Consider the following 19,220-nt stretch of genomic DNA (forward strand, 5'->3'; position numbering starts at 1 on the left):
GATTAAATAGTGCCATAGGGTTAGCATTTAATAATTTATATATACACATTACAAAAACTTGAAATCCAAAGCCTAAAATCTATAAACTGAGCTTCAAAGTCCTGTACAATTATCACAGAGCATAAGTATATATAAATTACTAGCAGTTACTGAAATAAAAAATATATAAAATATATAAACTTTATGAGAAAGACAATACAATTATAGTATTACTGACAGCAAGAAGGATGCACTAAACACTGCACTAGTCAGCGAGTCACTACAGTATCAACACAAAAAAGTAAGTAATAGTATTGTATTCCTTTAAATTTGTTAACACAGTGTTTGCTATTTCTTACTTATAATTTGATACAATGCTTAAATTACCTATAGATAACCAGTGGGTGGCTGGTCTCCGTCTCTTACTTGAGAGAACAAGGTACCAAGACACCAGTGGGTCGTCCTGGACTAAAATGCATCTCTTAATTAAGACAACAAGGTACCAAGAAACCAGCGGGTCGCCCTGGACTAAAATCCGCCTTTTAATTAAGAGAGCAAGGCACCAAGGAACCAATGGGTCGTCCTGGACTAAAATCCGTCTCTTAATTAAGAGAACAAGGTACCAAGAAACCAGCGGGTCGTCCTGGACTAAAATCCGCCATTTAATTAAGAGAGTAAGGCACAAAGGAACCAATGGGTCGTCCTGGACTAAAATCCGTCTCTTAATTAAGAGAACAAGGTACCAAGAAACCAGCGGGTCGTCCTGGACTAAAATCCGCCTTTTAATTAAGAGAGCAAGGTACCAAGGAACCAGTGGGTCGTCCTGGACTAAAATCCGTCTCTTAATTAAGAGAACAAGGTACCAAGAAACCAGCGGGTCGTCCTGGACTAAAATCCGTCTTTTAATTAAGAGAGCAAGGCACCAAGGAACCAGTGGGTCGTCCTGGACTAAAATCCGTCTCTTAATTAAGAGAACAAGGTACCAAGAAACCATCGGGTCGTCCTGGACTAAAATCCGTCTCTTAATTAAGAGAACAAGGCACCAAGACACCAGTGGATCGTCCTGGACTAAAATCCGTCTCTTAATTAAAAGAACAAGGCACCAAGAAACCAGTGGGTTATCCTGGGCTAAAATCTGTCGCCAAATCTATTCCCAAATTGATCCGTTATTTTAATTTTATTTAATTATAAGCAGTCTCGTTTTCTGCAAGACAAACCTGTTCATTCTTCTCACATTTCGTGTTTTAAGAGCTACAGTTGACTTTGCAAATAGAACTGTTATCTAATATGAACTAGCCGAAGCGAATATTGTTGTGGCCTTCTCAGCAGATTAATAGATTGCCTATCGAATAGATTATCCTTTGTTCTCTAATACATTCTCTAATACATACATACATACATTTATATATATATATATATATATATATATATATATATATATATATATATATATATATATATATATATATATATATATATATATATATATATATATATATATATATATATATATATATATATATATATATATATATATATATATATGCGAAGCAACCACTCTGAAAAAATAGAGAAATTCCAAGCGCTTTCGTGACTACTCACATTATCAAGGAACTATGAAAGTAAAGCATCCAAGGAAGCTATATAAGGGGTCTGGCCAGCACCTCACTATCAGATCCCACAACGGTTAAACACCTGATGCGCGCCGACCCAACTTGGATAGGTCCTTTGCACAACTCACCCCACAAACTATTCTACCCAGGAAAATTTAAAAATTATTTGTCCAGTGTATTATTAAATTCTTCCCAAATTCTATTAATTATAAATGGATCTAATTTATATAAACCAAAGGAAATATTCATATTATTGTCAAAACTGCTTTTTATGAAACAAGATCCAATTATATTCCTGTCGACCATGGACTTGCTTGATACTACTTTCTCAACTTTTTTGAAAATCAATTGGATGGTTAAAATCTCTTACATGAATAAATAGAGCATTGGAATCTTGTCCAGTTCTAATGCTATATTTATGTTGTTTTAATCTTAGTTCGAGATTTTTACCAGTTTGACCGTAATAAACTTTATCGCAAATTTTACAAGGAATCTTATAGACACATCCATCAGCATTTTGGGGGGAATTCTTTATCAAAAGTTTTTTTACTGTATCAAGATTTTTGAAAACAACTTTAATATTAAAAGTCTTAAGAAGAGAAGGCATATCAACCAAGTTTTCATGGTAAGGGAGAACCAACATATTTTTAGTTGAATAAGGCTGGTTGTCCCTTTTTGGATTGTAAAAAGTATTTCTAGCAACTTTAAAAGATTTATCAATTACATTTCTTGGGTATTTTAAATCATTACCTATTTCATAAATTTTGGATATTTCCTCATCTATGAACTCAGGACTACAAATTCGTAAAGCTCTCAGAAACATTGATGAGAAAACAGACAGTTTGACTCTATCTTGATGCGAGGAATAGTAGTGGACATAGGAACAGTTATTTGTAGGTTTTCTGTAAATTTTAAATTTGAATTCATTATTACCCTTAATAATTAAAACATCTAGAAAAGGCAATGAGTTATTTTCTTCAAACTCAAGAGTAAAGTTTATAGAATGGGCTAAGCTATTTAATTTTCCAAGGAAATGGTGTATATCTACATTTTTGGGCATAAGACACAAAATATCATCAACATATCTGAACCATTTAGCTCTATTAGGGAGGATTGTGTTAAGTAACCTTGTTTCAAAAAATTCCATGTATAGGTTACTAAGTACAGGTGAAAGAGGATTTCCCATTGCCATACCAAACTTCTGAGTGTAAAACTTATCATTAAATACAAATTTTGCATCAACAATGCAAAATTTAATAAGTTTAATGATAGTAGGAACTGGCAATGGTAAATCATAGTTAACGAGTTCTTCAGATAAGAAACTTAATAAATCATCAACAGGAACTTTCGTAAACAAGGAAGTAACATCAAAACTAACCATGTTAAAATCATTTAAGTCAGTCAAGGAGCTTAATTTATCAACCAAGTCTATATATATATATATATATATATATATATATATATATATATATATATATATATATATATAATATATGTGTGTGTGTGTGTGTGTGTGTGTGTGTGTGTAAAACTGGAATATGTAAAACTGGTCAATTAGCAAGAACTCATTTAAAATTTAGTCCTTTCTGAAATTTTCTCTTATACTTTGAAAGATATATTTTTTTCATTAATAATAATGTAAAAAATTTTGATTTTGCACCAAAAGAATCTTAGAAAACTTACCTAACCTTATTATAGCAAGAGCAATTTATTTTAGCCTAACCCAAGTAAACATATTTAAGATTTGTTTACAATAATTTAATACTAAATAAACCAAGTGAAATATATTTTTTTCGTTAGGCTCAGCATGATTTTGGCGAAATTATTGCATACACAAATTTTCACTTGTCTTATATGGCAAGATGAACGTTGCTATTTAAGCCAAGATCGCAAGTTCTGCCTATTCGGCACGATATATATATATATATATATATATATATATATATATATATATATATATATATATATATATATATATATATATATATATATATATATATATAAATATATATATATATATATATATATATATATATATATATATATATATATATATATATATATATATATATATATATCCTATATCATGTATCCTATATCCTATATCCTAATATATATATATATATATATATATATATATATATATATATATATATATATATATATATATAAGTTTTCATTCTTTTGTTGCATATATATATATACATATATATATATATATGTATATATATATATATATATATATATATATATATATATATATATGTATATGTATATATATATATGTATATATATATATATATATATATATATGTATATATATATATATATATATATATATATATATATATATATATATATATATATATATATATATATATATATATATATATATATAATATAGTCACGAAAGCGCTATATATATATTCTGATACCTGTTTATATATATATATATATATATATATATATATATATATATATATATATATATATATATATATATATATATATATATATATATATATATATATATATATGCAAAACAACCACTCTGAAAGAATAGAGAAATTCCAAGCGCTTTCGTGACTACTCACATTATCAAGGATAATGATAATGAGTAGTCACGAAAGCGCTTGGAATTTCTCTATTCTTTCAGAGTAGTTGTTTTGCATATTCTGAAATCACCTGTTTACTGTGATCTTATTGCATATATATATACATATATATGTCGTGCCGAATATGTAAAACTGGTCAATTAGCAAGAACTCATTTAAAATTAAGTCCTTTCTAAAATTTTCTCTTATACGTTTAAAGATATATTTTTTTCATTAATGTTGATGCAAAAATTTATAATTTTGCACCAAAAGGAACTTAGAAAACTTACCTAACCTTGTTATAACAAGAACCATTTATTTTAGCCTAACGCAACTAAATATATTTTAGATTTGTTTACAATAAATTAATACTAAACAAACACAGTGAAATATATTTTTTTCGTTATTTTCAGAATTATTTTGGCGAAATTATTGCATACACAAATTTTCACTTGCCCTATATGGCAAGATGAGCGTTGCTATTTAAGCCAAGATGGCAAGTTCTGCCTATTCGGCACGACATATATATATATATATATATATATATATATATATATATATATATATATATATATATATATATATATTTATATATATATTTATATATATATATTTATATATATATATATTTATATATATATATATATATATATATTTATATATATATATATTTATATATTTATTTATTATTTTTTTATTATCACACTGGCCGATTCCCACCAAGGCAGGGTGGCCCGAAAAAGAAAAACTTTCACCATCATTCACTCCATCACTGTCTTGCCAGAAGGGTGCTTTACACTACAGTTTTTAAACTGCAACATTAACACCCCTCCTTCAGAGAGCAGGCACTGTACTTCCCATCTTCAGGACTCAAGTCCGGCCTGGCGGTTTCCCTGAACCCCTTCATAAATGTTACTTTGCTCACACTCCAACAGCACGTCAAGTATTAAAAACCATTTGTCTCCATTCACTCCTATCAAACACGCTCACGCATGCCTGCTGGAAGTCCAAGCCCCTCGCACACAAAACCTCCTTTACCCCCTCCCTCCAACCTTTCCTAGGCCGACCCCTACCCCGCCTTCCTTCCACTACAGACTGATACACTCTTGAAGTCATTCTGTTTCGGTCCATTCTCTCTACATGTCCGAACCACCTCAACACCCCTTCCTCAGCCCTCTGGACAACAGTTTTATATATATATATATATATATATATATATATATATATATATATATATATATATATATATATATATATATATATATATATATATATATATTATTCGTTTTGTTCAGATTGATTTTCGCAGGCATATGTCAAAAGCAAATTTTCAATCTGTTTATTTGCAGAAAAAAAACTTTTTCCACATAGAGCAACGTTGCCGGTTCATCTTCATCGATATATTACCATCTTTATCAGCTTTATTGCTGGAGTATTCAATTATCGAGGAATACGGAGATAGTGTACAACCTGTTTAATATGTCAAGGTATCTTAGTACTGGAAATAAGATAACAGATATATTATGCAAATATTTTAGATTTGCTTGCAACATAAAAGGAGGTTGAAGATATTGAGATATTGAGTTTCTAGGTCTTTTGTTTACTCACCTAATTATACTAACCTAATAGTGGTTGCAGGGGTCGATTCATAGCTCCTGGCCCTGCCTCTTCACTGGTCGCTACTATGTCAACTCTCTCCCCCTGCCCCATGAGCTATATTATACCTCTTCTTAAAGCTATGTATGTATCCTGCCTCCACTACATCACTCTCCAGATTATTCTACTTCCTCACAACTCTATGACTGAAGAAGTACTTCCTAACATTCCTGTGACTCGTTTGAGTTTTCATCTTCCTGTTGTGACCCCTTGTTGCTGTGTCACATCTCTGAAACATCCTCTCAGTATTTTATATGTTATCATGTCCCACCTATCCCTCCTGTCCTCCAGTGTTGGAAGGTTGAGTTTCCTTAACCTCTCCTCGTAGGACAAACCCCTCAGCTCCGGGACTAGTCTTGTTGCAAACCTTTGCACTTTCTCTAATTACTTGACGTATTTCACCAGGTGTGGGTTTCTTACTAGTGATGTATACTGCAATATGGGCCTTACGTACACGGTATATAGTGTCGTGAATGACCCCTTACTTTGATGTCGAAACGCTATTCTCAGGCCTGCCAGGCGCCCGTATGCTGCAGCAGTTATTTGGTTGATGTGCACCTCAGGAGATGTGCTCGGTATGATGCTCACCCCAATTTCCTATTCCTTGAGTAAGTTTTGCAGCCTTTTACCACTCAGGCTGTACTCCGTCTGCGGTCTTCTTTGTCTTTCCTTAATCTTCATTATTTTGCACATGTTGGGGTTAAACTCCTGAAGCCATATGTCTGACCAGGCTTGCAGCATGTCCAGATCCCCTTGTAGGCTTACATGATTTTCATTCGCTTGTATTCTCCTCATTAGCTTCACATCGCCTGCGAACAGGGACAAGTCTTTCATATATACAATAAACAACACCAGAATATGGATCCATTGGTCTTGAACTAACAGCTTCGGAGGCAATATGTAAAAAAATGCTGTCTCTATATTCCTCAATAACTTGATAATTAAGCACACTGAGGTCTAGAGAGCGACCATTAGACTGACCCCATAACTTCCATTACATTTTATCATCGTCTGTGTATATGATTAATTTACTGAAATACGTACTTGTAACAAGCTTAAGTCTGCCACTACAACGACAGTTTCCACCGCGAGTTTATCCGATAATATGCTCACTTATGATTATGTCGTTATGATAAATTATCGATCTGTTCAGTCTTCTGAGTATAAGACAGTGACATTTAATACCCCCAGAGCCCGGCCTTAGGCCAGGCTAGTCTGGTGCTTCGCAAGTCAACCAGGCTGTTGCTGCTGGTGGTCCACTGACTACCATATCCATGACAGCCTAGTTAATCTGGCACCAGGTGAAGATACCTGTCCAGTTTCCTCTTTAAGACTTCTACACTTGTCCCAGCAGAGTTTTTTGATATCTTCTGGTAATATATTGAACAACCTGGGTCCACGGACATTAATGCAGTGTTCCCTTATTGTGCCCACTGCACCCCTGCATTTCACTGGGTTTATTTTGCACTTTCTCCCATATCTCTCACTCCAATATGTTATTATGGCAGTGTATAAATTTGGGACGAGGCCCTGTAGTACTTTCCAGGTATATATTATCATGTATCTCTCTCTCCTCTGTTCTAGTGAATACATATTTAAGACTTTAAGGTGCTCCCAGTAATTTAAATGTTTTAATAGTTCTATGTGAACCGTAAAGAATCTCTGTATCTGTTTCAACTCTAATATTTCTCCTGCCCTGAACGGGGCCGTCAACACTGAGCAATATTCCAAATGAGAGAGCACAAGCAATATGAAAACAACCACCACTGACATTATTTCACTTGTTTTGAAAGTTCTCATTATCCACCCCATCATCTTCCTCGCTGTCGTGACCTTTGTCTTATTGTGCTCTTTGGGAGGAAGGTCCGCTGACATAATTATTCCCAGGTCTTTCACGTGTTCCTTTCATTCTATTTGACAATCCTCTGGAGTTTTGTATATAGTGTCCCATTTGAGTTCTTAATTCTTTCCATACTTAAGCAGCTGTAAATTATCGCAATCGATCTTCGTGGTGTTTTCCACTGCCTACTGGAAAATCCTGTTTTGTATGTTCTTTATTTTTCCAGTGACTTCTATCGAGGTGACTTTCATGCTTATTATAGTGTCATCTACAAATAATTATGCAGAACTACGACGAGTGTTTTCATCTATGTCTTCTACAATGATAAGATACACTGTTCCTAATGTTTGGCACAGATATTCCTAAGTATTATTATACTTTCCCCCTTGGCCAATTTTTCCACTATATTATGTAGTAGTAATAATTCAATGTATGATAGAATCCATAAAAATTGTATATTATTTCGTTTATCTATGTGATCTTTTTTAATATCTATAATGAGCTTCTCCAGTGAGCATCTTATCAGTAACTGTGCGAGTCAGGTGTCTCCAGTGATGGTACAAAATTGGTAATTATCAGTGAGTCGAGGTCAGTGTCAGAGTTACACCGTCATTAGAAAGACAAATAACTAAATTTTTAGTGTAAATATTCAGTTTTAATTCTTATTCCTCAATCAATATGGTTGCTTTATGTAATAAATGGTTTTGAAAACCGACGAGTTGAAGATTGAGAAACTTATGCAACATATGGGAATCTTTAGTGAAGAGAGTAAAGATTCCCATACGTTGCATAAGTGTCTCATGGTTGTTTTAGGTCATATTGAGAGAGATGGCAGTAGACTCCTCATTAGATCTATCAGTGTAAATAATTTGTGATTGATTATTTGTAATAGATTATTACGGGCAGTTGAATGAGAAACTTTTTAAGTATATACTTTCGTAAGTGACTGATGGAAGGGATTACTACTAATGAGGATTTTTTTTAATTTGTGATGAGTAATAAATACATCTTTCATGGAATTGTTAAATATTATTGTTATATATAATGATACAGTTAGAGCACGTTATAAAGCTTAATATACTTGCAAGTTCTAACAACCTATTTAGATTTAGATTTAGATTTAGATTTAGCGAGATTTGAGACAATGGCGTCTGGTTTATTTCCTTACAATCTAATACTGAGAATAGTATTTACATCAACTATTCTATCAGTTTCAGATTTGCTGGAACCATCCCGCCAGGCAACAATAATTGTTCCACAGTCAGTCACTTCCATCACATTTCTTCCCCATTATGATGTTACGTCTGAATAACTCGACGTCTTGACTATTTCTACATACTTATAGAAGTTGACGTGATGCCATATGATCAGCTGATTAGATATTTCCATTATAAGAAAGTGTATCGATTTGCCTAATAAAGTGGCCATTGACTGTGTATACACCACATTCATACACACACACACACACACACACAAACACACACACACAAACACACACACACACACACACACACACACACACACACACACACACACACACACACACACACACACACACATACACACACACACACACACACACACACACACACACACACACACACAAGACAGCATGTTCCAGGGAGGGGACACAGAAACAAGAGGCCACAATTGGAAGTTGAAGACACAAATGAGTCAGAGAGATATTAGGAAGTATTTCTTCAGTCATAGAGTTGTAAGGCAGTGGAATAGCCTAGAAAATGACGTAGTGGAGGCAGGAACCATACACAGTTTTAAGACGAGGTTTGATAAAGCTCATGGAGCGGGGAGAGAGAGGACCCAGTAGCAACCGGTGAAGAGGCGGGGCCAGGAGCTAAGACTCGACCCCTGCAACCACAAATAGGTGAGTACAAATAGGTGAGTACATACACACACACACACACACACATACACACACACACACACACACACATGCACACATACACACACACACACACACACACACACACACACACACACACACACACACACACACACACACACACACACACACACACACACACACACATACACACACACACACACACATACACACACACACACACACAAATATATAATACGTTCACCTCCTCCATACTCTCTCCCTCCAATCTGATATTCAATCTTTCATCACCTAATCTTTTTGTTATCCTCATAACCTTACTCTTTCCTGTATTCACCTTTAATTTTCTTCTTTTGCACACCCTACCAAATTCATCCACCAATCTCTGCAACTTCTCTTCAGAATCTCCCAAGAGCACAGTGTCATCAGCAAAGAGCAGCTGTGACAACTCCCACTTTGTGTGTGATTCTTTATCTTTTAACTCCACGCCTCTTGCCAAGACCCTCGCATTTACTTCTCTTACAACCCCATCTATAAATATATTAAACAACCACGGTAACATCACACATCCTTGTCTAAGGCCTACTTTTACTGGGAAAAAATTTCCCTCTTTCCTACATACTCTAACTTGAGCCTCACTATCCTCGTAAAAACTCTTCACTGCTTTCAGTAACCTACCTCCTACACCATACACTTGCAACATCTGCCACATTGCCCCCCTATCCACCCTGTCATACGCCTTTTCCAAATCCATAAATGCCACAAAGACCTCTTTAGCCTTATCTAAATACTGTTCACTTATATGTTTCACTGTAAACACCTGGTCCACACACCCCCTACCTTTCCTAAAGCCTCCTTGTTCATCTGCTATCCTATTCTCCGTCTTACTCTTAATTCTTTCAATTATAACTCTACCATACACTTTACCAGGTACACTCAACAGACTTATCCCCCTATAATTTTTGCACTCTCTTTTATCCCCTTTGCCTTTATACAAAGGAACTATGCATGCTCTCTGCCAATCCCTAGGTACCTTACCCTCTTCCATACATTTATTAAATAATTGCACCAACCACTCCAAAACTATATCCCCACCTGCTTTTAACATTTCTATCTTTATCCCATCAATCCCGGCTGCCTTGCCCCCTTTCATTTTACCTACTGCCTCACGAACTTCCCCCACACTCACAACTGGCTCTTCCTCACTCCTACAAGATGTTATTCCTCCTTGCCCTATACACGAAATCACAGCTTCCCTATCTTCATCAACATTTAACAATTCCTCAAAATATTCCCTCCATCTTCCCAATACCTCTAACTCTCCATTTAATATATATATATATATATATATATATATATATATATATATATATATATATATATATATATATATATATATATATATATATATATATATATATATATGCAATAAGATCACAGTAAACAGGTGATTTCAGAATATGCAAAACAACCACTCTGAAAGAATAGAGAAATTCCAAGCGCTTTCGTGACTACTCACATTATCAAGGAACTATGAAAGTAAAGCATCCAAGGAAGCTATATAAGGGGTCTGGCCAGCACCTCACTATCAGATCCCACAACGGTTAAACACCTGACGCGCGCCGACCCAACTTGGATAGGTCCTTTGCACAACTCACCCCACAAACTATTCTACCCAAGAAAATTTAAAAATTATTTGTCCAGTGTATTATTAAATTCTTCCCAAATTCTATTAATTATAAATGGATCTAATTTATATAAACCAAAGGAAATATTCATATTATTGTCAAAACTGCTTTTTATGAAACAAGATTCAATTATATTCCTGTCGACCATGGACTTGCTTGATACTACTTTCTCAACTTTTTGAAAATCAATTGGATGGTTAAAATCTCTTACATGAATAAATAGAGCATTGGAATCTTGTCCAGTTCTAATGCTATATTTATGTTGTTTTAATCTTAGTTCGAGATTTTTACCAGTTTGACCGTAATAAACTTTATCGCAAATTTTACAAGGAATCTTATAGACACATCCATCAGCATTTTGGGGGGAATTCTTTATCAAAAGTTTTTTTACTGTATCAAGATTTTTGAATACAACTTTAATATTAAAAGTCTTAAGAAGAGAAGGCACATCAACCAAGTTTTCATGGTAAGGGAGAACCAACATATTTTTAGTTGAATAAGGCTGGTTGTCCCTTTTTGGATTGTAAAAAGTATTTCTAGCAACTTTAAAAGATTTATCAATTACATTTCTTGGGTATTTTAAATCATTACCTATTTCATAAATTTTGGATATTTCCTCATCTATGAACTCCGAACTACAAATTCGTAAAGCTCTCAAAAACATTGATGAGAAAACAGACAGTTTGACTCTATCTTGATGCGAGGAATAATAGTGGACATAGGAACAGTTATTTGTAGGTTTTCTGTAAATTTTAAATTTGAATTCATTATTACCCTTAATAATTAAAACATCTAGAAAAGGCAATGAGTTATTTTCTTCAAACTCAACAGTAAAGTTTATAGAATGGGCTAAGCTATTTAATTTTCCAAGAAAATGGTGTATATCTACATTTTTGGGCATAAGACACAAAATATCATCAACATATCTGAACCATTTAGCTCTATTAGGGAGGATTGTGTTAAGTAACCTTGTTTCAAAAAATTCCATGTATAGGTTACTAAGAACAGGTGAAAGAGGATTTCCCATTGCCATACCAAACTTCTGAGTGTAAAACTTATCATTAAATACAAATTTTGCATTAACAATGCAAAGTTTAATAAGTTTAATGATAGTAGGAACTGGCAATGGTAAATCATAGTTAACGAGTTCTTCAGATAAGAAACTTAATAAATCATCAACAGGAACTTTCGTAAACAAGGAAGTAACATCAAAACTAACCATGTTTAAATCATTTAAGTCAGTCAAGCAGCTTAATTTATCAACCAAGTCTATGTTGTTTTTAACATTAAAGTTAGAAATTTTGCCAACAATAGGGCTCAAAATATCAACAAGCCATTTGGATAATTTATATGAAACTGACCCTATGGAGCTAATAATTGGTCTGACTGGATTCCCTGGTTTGTGTGTTTTTATTAGTCCATACATGTAAGGTAAAGATGGATTAGTGGAAGTAAATTGTTTGACTAAATCATCTTTGCCTTTCAGTAGAAGTTTTATTGTTTTATTGAAATTGCTGTTAACGGTTTCTAGGGGATTTTTCCTAAGTTTAGAATAGGTTTCAGTATCATCTAAGAGATTATTCATTTTTTCTTGGTAATCATTTTCTTTCATAATTACTATTGCATTTATTTTGTCTGCTTTAGTAAGGCGCAAATTTTTATTGTTATTAAGTGTATCATAAGACTTAAAGAATCTTTGAGGGCAATTGGGAATGTTTGGTTTTAACATACAGCTATATACCATTCCTTTACTAATATTAATTTCATCAGAGGATAAATCAGAAAATTTTTCAAAGTTACAAAAGGCTTTTGCAATTTCAACATTATTAAGTTTTTTTGAAGTTGCAAAACTTAGGCCAAAACCTAGAGCAGCAGTTGTATGTTTGTCTAAAATTTCATCTGATAAGTTAATTACAAAATTGTTATTAGCATGCTTTGTCCAATCACTATTTTCAATTAAAATGTCTAATTTTCTTTGTAGTTTGCTCTTGAGTTCATTACAAATTCTTCTGAGTTTATGTGTGTGTGTGTGTGTGTGTGTGTGTGTGTGTGTGTGTGTGTGTGTGTGTGTGTGTGTGTGTGTGTGTGTGTGTGTGTGTGTGTGTGTGTGTGTGTGTGTGTGTGTGTGTGCGTGTGTGTGTAAGTAAGTGTGTGTACTCACCTACTTGTAATCACCTAATTGTGATTGCAGGCGTCGATAGCTAATGGCCCCGCCTCTTCACTAGTCACTACTAGGTCCACTCTCTCCCTGCTCCATGAGCTTTATCGTACCTCTTCTTAAAGCTATGAATGGTACCTACCATCACTACCTCACTTTACAGACTATTCCACTTCCTGACAATTCTGTGACTGAAGAAATACTTCCTAACATCCCTGTGACTCATCTGAGTCTTCAGCTTTCAACTGTGACCCCTTGTTGCTGTGACCCATCTCTGGAACATCCTGCCTCTGTCTACTTCGTCGATTCCTCTCAGTATTTTATTTGTCGTTATCATATCCTCCCTATCTCTCCTGTCCTTCAGTATCGTCAGGTCGATTTCCCTTAACCTCTTCTCGTACGACATGCCCCTTAGCTCCGGGACTAGTCTTGTTGCAAACCTTGGCACTTTCTCTAATTTCCTTATGTGTTTGGTTAGTTGTGGATTCCAAACTGGTGCAGCATACTCCTATACAGGCCTGACATACAAGGTGTACAGGGTCCTGAACGATTCCTTTTTGAGATGGAATGCTGTTTAAAGGTTTGCTAGGCGCTCAAATGCTGCAGCAGTTATTTGGTTGATATGCGCCTTAGGAGATGTGCCTGGTGTTATACTCACCCCAAAATCCTTTTCCTTGAGTGAGATTTATAGTCTTTAGCCCCCCTAGACTGTACTCCATCTGCGGCCTTCTTTGACCTTTCCCAATCTTCATGACTTTGCACTTGGTGGGGTTGAATTCCAGTAGCCAGTTTCTGAACCAGGCCTGCAACCTGTCCAGATCCCTTCGTAGTTCTGCTTGGTCCTCGTGCGATCGAATTCTACACATCATCTGCAAACACGGACACTTATGAGTGTATTCCTTCCGCCATGTCCTTCACATATACCAGAAGCAGCACCGGTCCTAGGACTGACCCTTGTGGAACCTTGCTCGTTACAGGCGCCCACTTTGACACCTCGTCATGTACCATCACTCTCCTTCCCTGTTATCCCTGCTTCGTCCTCCAGTTTTTGTACTAATCTCTTGTGTGGAACTGTGTCAAAACCCTTCTTACAGTCCAAGAAAATGCAATCTCCCCCACCTCTCTTGTATGTGAGTGTGTACTCACCTAATTGTACTCACCTAATTGTGGTTGCAGGGGTCGAGACTCAGTTCCTGGTCGCGCCTCTTCACTGATCGCTACTAGGGCCTCTCTCTCTCTGCTCCCTGAGCTTTGTCATACCTCGTCTTAAAGATATGTATGGTTCCTGCATCCACTGCATCACTTACTAGGTTGTTCCACTTCCTGACGACTCTATGACTGAAGAAAAACTTTCTAACATCCCTGTGACTCGTCTGAGTCTTCAGCTTCCAATTGTGACCTCTTGTTTCTGTGTTCCGTCTCTGGAGCATCCTGTCTCTGTCCACCTTATCTATTCCACGCAGTATTTTGTATATCGTTATCATGTTTCCCCTGACCCTCCTGTCCTCCAGTGTCGTCAGGCCAATTTCCCTCAACCTTTCTTCATAGGACATTCCCCTTAGCTCTGGAACTAGCCTTGTTGCAAACCATTGTACTTTCTCTAATTTCTTGACGTGCTTGACCAGGTGTGGGTTCCAAACTGGTGCTGTATACTCCAGTATTGGCCTGACGTACACAGAGAACAGTGTCTTGAACGATTCCTTACTAAGGTATCGGAACGCTATTCTCAGGTTTGTCAGGCGCCCATATGCTGCAGCAGTTATCTAGTTGATGTGTACCTCCGTAGACGTGCTCGGTGTTATGGTCACCCCTGGAACTTTCTCCTTGAGCGAGGTTTGCAGTCTCTGTCCACCTAGCCTATACTCTGTCTGGGGTCTTCTTTGCCCTTCCCCAGTCTTCATGACTGCATTTGACGGGGTTCAGTTCAAGAAGCCAGTTTCTGGACAACGTGTCCAGCCTGTCCAGGTCTTTTTGTAGTCCTGTCTGATCCTCATCTGATTTAATTCTCCTCATTAACTTCACATCATCTGCAAACAGGGACACATCAGAGTCTATCCCTTTCAACATGTCATTCACGTATACCAAAAATAGCACTGGTCCTAGAACTGACCCCTGTGGGACCCCACTGGTCACAGGCGCCCACTGTGATAGCTCATCACGTACCATGACTCGTTGTTGCCTTCCTGTTAGGTATTCCCTGGTCCATTGCAGTGCCCTTCCTGCTATACGCGCCTGATCCTGCACCTTTTTCACTAATCTCTTGTGAGGAACTGTATCGAAGGCCTTCCTGCAGTCCAGGAAAATGCAATCACCCCACCCCTCTCTCTCGTGTTTTACTTCTGTTATTTTGTCATAAAACTCCAGAAGGTTTGTGACACAGGATTTGCCTTCCATGAATCCATGCTGGTTGGCGTTTATACTCTTGTTCCGTTCCAAGTGTTCCACCACTCTCCTCCTGATAATCTTCATAACTTTGCATACTATACACGTCAGTGACACAGGTCTATGGTTTAGTTTCTCTTTTCTGTCTCCTTTTTTAGAAATGGGAACTACATTTGTCATCTTCCATACCTCAGGTAGTTGCCCAGTTTCAAGGGATGTGTTGAAGATTGTAGTTAGTGGGACACACAGCATCTCTGCTCCTTCTCTAAGGACCCACGGGGAGATGTTGTCCGGTACCATGGCCTTTGAGGTATCAAGGTCACTTAGTAGCTTCTGCACCTTCTCCCCAGTGTTTGTATGTCATCCAACACTTGTTGGTACATTCCCTGTTGGTGTTCCCCTCTGTGCTGTCTTCCCAGAGCCCTTCTTATCTCTTCTGTGAATACTTCTTTGAATCTCGTGTTGAGGTCCTCACATACCTTTTGATCGTTTCTTGTGAGTTCCCCGCCTTCTTTCCTCAGCCTGATCACCTGGTCTTTGACTGTTGTCTTCCTCCTAATGTGGTTATACAGCAGTTTCGGGTCAGATTTGACTTTCGATGCTATGTTGTTTTCGTACTGTCGTTGGGCCTCCTTCCTAATCTGTGTGTATGTGTGTGTGCATGTGTGTGTGTGTGTGTGTGTGTACGTATGTGTTGTGTGTGTGTGTGTGTGTGTGTGTGTGTGTGTGTGTGTGTGTGTGTGTGTGTGTGTGTGTGTGTGTGTGTGTGTGTGTGTGTGTGTGTGTGTGTGTGTGTGTCTGTGTCTGTGTGTGTGTGTGTGTGTATGTGTGTTTGAAATTGAGTGTGTGGGTAAGTGTACTCAGTTGCTTGTACTCAACTTACACTAGTCTCTCCACTGCTTCCTACCAGGTTTCCTCTCTCCGATCTGTGTGAGCCTTATCATACCTCCTCTTAAAACTCTGTATGGATCCTGCCTCTACCACTTCACTGTCTAGGGGGTTCCGCTGCTCTAAGGATCATGAGGTATTTCATCACATCCCTGTGACTCATCAGTGTTGTAACCTTCCAACTGTGCCCCCGTGTTCTTCATTCTCACCTCCCCTGTGTGTGTGTGTGTGTGTGTGTGTGTGTGTGTGTGTGTGTGTGTGTGTGTGTGTGTGTGTGTGTGTGTGTGTGTGTGTGTGTGTGTGTGTGTATGCGTGTGTGTTTACATGAATGTTTGTTTACATTAAACTTGTCCTAATGTTCCCAACACTGGCGTGAGTAACCTTGTGTATATGTACGAGAGTTTGTATGCACATATCACTTGCTTTCCAAACTAGTTTGTGGCTATAATACATACGATTTTTTTTATATTACACCTGAGAATACAAACACAAGCTCCGTGTACAGCAGTAACATTGTAATCAAAGGGGGCAGCCTACCTATTACCAGAGTTTTAATGCCTCCCTCAGTGGGTGTCAGCGATAAGAATGTCTTTTCATAGTTAGCTTAAAGTTAAGCCTCTTAGAATCCAAGACAATTAATCTGGTCGCTCACCACATATAGCTGGTTGTTGTATACTTAAAGATCGTCACTGCAGCGTAGATGTCTGTGCTGTTGAAATCCTGTAGACAAATCTCTAGGCCGATATATCCGGAGTATACCTGGAGATGGTTTCGAGGATCAACGCTCCAGCGACCCGGTCTGTGACCAGGCTTCCTGGTGGAGCAGGGTCTGTTACTGCTGACCACACGCAGACCGACGTACGAACTACAGTCCGGCTGATCAGGTACTGACTTTAGGTGTCTGTCTAGTGCCTTCTTGAAGACAGCCAGGGGTTTATTGGTAATCCCCCTTAAGGATGCTGGGAGGCAGTTGAACAGCCATGGACCCCTGACACTTAATTAATGTATTGTCTCTTAGAGTACTTATGGCACCCCCTGCTTTTCATTGGAGGGATGTTACATCTCCTGCCGAGTCTTTTGCTTTCGTTGGGAAAGATTTTCGTGTGCGAATTTGTGACTAGTCCCTCTAGAATTTTCCAAATGTACATTATCATGTATCTTTCTCGCCTGCGTTCCAGGGAATACAGATCAAGGGACTTCAACCGTTCATAGTAGTTTAGGTGCTTTATCGTAATTATATGTGCCGTGAAAGTTCCCTGTACATTCTCCGGGTCGGCAATTTCGCCTGCCTTGAAAGGGACAGTTAGTGTACAGCAATATTCCAGCCTAGAGAGAACCATCTGAAGAGAACCATCATGGGCTGGGCATTCCTAGTTTTGAAGGTTCTCATATATTAGTCAATGTTCAACCTGTGTAAACGCCAGAGATGTGTTCAACACCACACTTACTACACCAGAAAAGGATTCGATAAGAACGCCTGTGAAGAAAGGAAATACTGAATTTGCAGACATAATTACTTGTGCCACATCATGACAACATGACCGGGCTCTCCAGAGACACTCAGTCAGAGAGACTAGAATCGACAGCGAGCAACCCAGGATCACATGCTGAGAGCCGAAAAACCCAGGATCACATGCTGAGAGCCGAGAAACCCAGGATCACATGCTGAGAGCCGAGCAACTCAGGATCACATGCTGAGAGCCGAGCAACCCAGGATCACATGTTGAGAGCCCCGAGTCACCAACACAATTACGTCCAGCTTTCACAGCATAAACACTTACAGATTCCTCTCCGCTCTGCTCATCGTCACGTACACTTCAGTTGTCTTATGTGAATCAGAAAGCACGGCATCTGAGGGAACAAGGAGCTACATCTCACAAGAGATTCGGGAAGACTAATGGTCGAGGGGTTAGGTGTAGTAGTAAAAACGAACCATACCAGGGGTGGGGATAGAACCCGCGATCAGAGAGTCCCGTGGCATGGTTTGTTTACAATCGTGTCATTACGATATCGTGAGTAGTAAGACCGGCCGGAGGGAGAGGGCGATAAGAGAATTTGTATGTGAGGGGCTTGGGTATTCAACTGGCTCGTGCGAGAGTGTTAGGAGTGAGCGGTAGCAAGTGGGTTAAGAACTGGTTAGCCAGACTTGAGTCCTGGAGGTGTAGTATCAGCGCACCTCAGGCAAGACACTGATACAGTGATGCTTAAAGTGTTACTTTATTTTCTCTGGTATGTTACAAATAGAACCTAGAAATATATTGTCTATGTAATTACTACACTTGTAATTTTATGCATTTGCCAATGTATTATTACATAATAAAATCGTAAAATTTAATTTTTAATTTAACAGTGAATGCTAAAATAAATAATGTAAAAAAAAAAATTCAATAAAAAGGGTAAAATGGTAATACTTTATTATCCCTGGAATATAAATGGAGAAGAATGATTAAAAATAATATCTAAAGAATAAAACCATAATAAAGATTTGACTAAAACAGATAAGAAAAATATTTGAATTGATCATTGTTGTAAGAATAAAATAATTAATAATAAATTTATAA

General features: G+C 37.0%; 1 protein-coding gene across 1 annotated transcript in view; it reads left to right on the forward strand.

The window, feature by feature from the left end:
* Window positions 1-19,220, forward strand: part of LOC128693587 (musculin-like) — an 84,661-nt gene that overhangs the window by 155 nt on the left and 65,286 nt on the right. Inside the window, exon 1 of the mRNA XM_053783388.2 lies at window positions 1-280. This exon is cut by the window's left edge and continues 155 nt beyond it. The gene's annotated coding sequence lies outside the window, so the exon portion shown is untranslated. The remainder of the gene's footprint in view (window positions 281-19,220) is intronic.

Source organism: Cherax quadricarinatus, chromosome 57 (assembly GCF_038502225.1).
Source record: "Cherax quadricarinatus isolate ZL_2023a chromosome 57, ASM3850222v1, whole genome shotgun sequence".
Lineage (NCBI taxonomy): Eukaryota > Metazoa > Arthropoda > Malacostraca > Decapoda > Parastacidae > Cherax > Cherax quadricarinatus.